Here is a 4,027-nt window from a genome sequence, read left to right on the forward strand (position 1 = left end):
TAACGCTAGTTTCCAAGTATCGGCGTTACAAGAGTGATTTAGGATCGCAGAACATTCTGAATCATTCTCCGTCCCTATCGATACTTTGACTTTTTTTTTCGAAACTTACGTTTCTCCAAACTCAGTCAAAGTGGGGTCTTCTGTAGACACCCATTAGTGTCTCCCCAAAACCAAACCCAGTGATGAGTACCTTTCACGTCGAATCATAATCAAATGAAGTGAAAGTGTGGAAAATCTAGCGTTACGGATAATTTTAATTTCTTTTCTCTTCTCTGTTTTTTAAAAGCTTATTTTAAGAAAACAGCCAATCCAGTTTGGTTGGTCCATGATATGGGTCCAATAGTAGTGTAGTTGGATCGGTCTTGACAAGACCTTTCTAACGATATATTATAAGCCCGATTCCGATTAATATTGAGGAAGTTATAGCCAATTTACCAAAATAGGCCCGGTTTGAGCCTTATATGCGGCCCAATGATCTACGGGAGGGCCTAATATGATTTATCATTCCTAATGCAATTAGGAATGGTTTTAGTCTTCTAGATTCTTCTAGAAAGTTCTTTTTCATTCCTAATTCAATTAGCATTGATAAATTGACTTTTGTTGACTTTTACGAGTTTTAATTAAAATCAAAGAACATTTTTTAGAAAAAGATATGATTTTATCCTCCTGTACGGCAAAATTTATTTGATTTGAGAAAGCGCGTCAAAAATAGTGTTAGCGCCAAACGCCAGGCATTGGCGCCTGGCGCCTATAGCCTAATGTTGGCGCCAGCTCTGTTTCAGTTGCGTCAATACTATGTTTTGTTAATTTTATCTTTTTGGCTGATTTTCTCTATAAATAACGTATTAAAAATTCCGTTTTGATTCATCAACAACCAGTTTTCAATTATATTCACCTACAACCAGTTTTCAATTCTCTTTCATTCTCTTTAATTATTCGCTAATTCTCATTCTCTTCTCTAATCATTTATTCATCTCTCTCTTTCTCTTTTTCTAAACTAGTCTTTTATATACAAAATTCTGCATTAGCAAGATCTAGAAACGCCTATCCATATTCGAAGTTGCCTTCGCCCTAGACGTGAAAGGTTTAATTTCTGAGGGTTTGGTCCCAAATCTCTATTTCCATTGTTTAATTTAATTGTTTTGTTTATTGTTTTCCTTGAAGTTACTAACGTGTGTATTTTGTTATTAGAAAGAGGTACGAAGCATCAAAGTAAGTACTTTAATGGTCTTTATTGATATTATGATGTAGAAATCATGTTAAAATCGTTATTATGATATTCCTAGTATCATGTCTAGGGTAATTTTAATGCTAAATATGATTGTTGCGATGTCTTTTATTCTCTTCCTAATATTTATGATTGTTAGTATCATGTTAGGGCTAAAGATTTGATTTTTATTGCTTAGTAACATGCTAGGGTTTGTTATTAATCTTGTTAGTATCATGCCTAGGATCTTGCTATTTTTATTATGCTTTAATATGATTTATGATTGTTTTGATTGTGATTATAATTTTATTATTGCTATAATTGTTATTATAATTATTATAATTACATGATTATTATTATGATTATGATGATTATTATTTTGATTATTGTTATGATGATTATTTTATTTATGATGATTATTTATTAATTATTATTATGTTGCTTTATATTTTTATTGTTATTGCTTGATCACACCTTTTTATGCATGTTTAAAGGGAATTGGTACTTGTAATCACGCTTAATAATATACTTAATAATCTTGTTTAGGGTTAATTTGATTATAATTTCAAGTGATCGCTAATACTAGGTTTATTTGTGTTTTAATATTCAACCAACATAGATAAACATGTTTAGGGTTAAACCTATTGATTGCATGTTAGTCAGAAAGCGCACATGAATACGATCTGAATAAAGTAGAGGCCTATTATTAGGGCAGGTTCAATCTCTTTTAGGTTGGATTTGTACCTTTATCCTCGAACCCTTATTTGGTTCTAGACCTTATGGAGTTGACGATCTCTTGGATCGTTAAGGGGTGTAACCTTCACCCTGTGAACGGTTTACAAGTTCCTAAACCTTGTTGGCGACTCTTTTGCTCTATCTTCTTCCCTTTTGGACGCCACCGTACATTAGTGTATGATCACAGTGGGGTTCAAACTAGGGGATTAACGTGTAATCACAGTGGGGTTCTTCCCTTTTGGACGCCAATCCTCTGGTCGCTGACGCTAATTCCTACATGCCTCAGCAGCTTTCTGTGCTCGATAAAATTTTCCAGTTTTGCGCTGCATTATTTCGATCCTAGTTGTGAAAGATATTCCTCAAATTTCCTACGTGTAAAAATCCTATGTTTTTAACTCATTACGGATGGTCTTTCCAATGAGATATTTTTTATGCATATGACAATAATGTTGATCAAAATTACGCACATGAAATACTTAGAACGTTTCGAGTCTCATCCACTCATTCTAAATCATTGCCGAAACTAATTAAGGAATTAAAATAGAAATCCTCCCCAGTGGAGTCGCCAAAAACTGTAGGGAATAATTTCAAGCGTTAACCCCTAGCTTGAACCCCACTGTGATCATACACTAAAGTACGATGGCGTCCAAATGGAAAGAAGATAGAGCAAAAGAGTCGCCAAGAAGTTTTAGGAACTTGTAAATCGTTCACGAGGTGAAGGTTATACCCCTTAAAGATCCAAGAGATCGTCAACTCCATAAGGTATTGAACCAAATAAGGGTTCGGGGATGAAGGTACAAATCCAACCTAAAAGAGATTGAACCTGCCCTAATAATAGACCTCTACTTTATTCTAATCGTATTCATGTGCGCTTTTTGACTAACATGCAATCAATAGGATTACCCCAAAACCTGTTTATCGATGTTGGTTGAATATTAATGCACAAATAAACTATTATTGGCGATCACTTGAATTATAATCATAATTAACCCTAAACAAGATTATTAAATTATCTTATTAAGTGTGATTACAAGTACCAATTCCCTTTAATCATGCATAAAAGGCGTGATCAAACAATAACAATAAATGTATCAAGTAACATAATAAATAATCATAAGAACAATTATAATTAAAAATAATCATCATAACAATAATTATAACAATTATAATCATAAATCATAAAGAATAATCATAATAATGTTAAAGCATAATAATAATAATAATAATAATAGCAAGATCCTAGGCATGATACTAACAAGATTAATAGAAAACCCGAGCATGTCACTAAACAATAAAAACCAAAGCTTTAACCCTAACATGATACTAACATGGGGGAAAAACATAAAAGGCATCATGCTTTTAATCATACTTGATATTAAATTTACCCTAGACATGATACTAGGAATCATAATAACAACCTTAACATGAACTTTATATCGTAACACCAACAAAAACCATTAAAGTACTTACTTTAATGCCTCGTACCTCTTTCTAATAACAAAATACACACGTTAGTAACTTCAAGGAAAATAATAAACAAACAACAATAAAATTAAATAATTGAAAGAGAGATTTGGGACCAAACCCTCAGAAATTAAACCTTTCACGTCTAGGGCGAAGGCAACTTCGAATATGGCTAGGTGTATCTAGATCTAATGAATGCGAAATTGTGTTTGTAAAAAGCTAGTTTAGAAAAAGAGAGAGAGAGAGAGAGTAATCAAGAGAATCTTGATGAGAAGTGGTAGATTGTAGAGGAATGAAAATTGGTTGTAAGTGAATCAAAACGGAGTTTTTACGACGTCATTTATAAAGAAAATCAGCCAAAAAAGATAAAATATCAAAACAGAGTCCGGCGCACATGAAACAAGGTTGGCGCCAACGCTGGCTATTGGCGCCAGACGCTAACCCTGGCGCCAGGCGCCAAGCGTACCGCCAGGCGCTACAGCTGACATTTGGCGTTGACCGGGAAATTCACGCGTTTTCCTAAAATTAGATAAAAATTGCCTTACAAGAGGATAAAATCGTATTTCCCACAAAAATGCTCTTTGATTTTAATTAAAACTCTAAAAAGTCAACAAAAGTCAA

The sequence above is a fragment of the Chenopodium album genome, chromosome 5, assembly GCF_948465745.1.
Source record: "Chenopodium album chromosome 5, dcCheAlbu1.1, whole genome shotgun sequence".
NCBI classification, from domain to species: Eukaryota; Viridiplantae; Streptophyta; class Magnoliopsida; order Caryophyllales; family Amaranthaceae; genus Chenopodium; species Chenopodium album.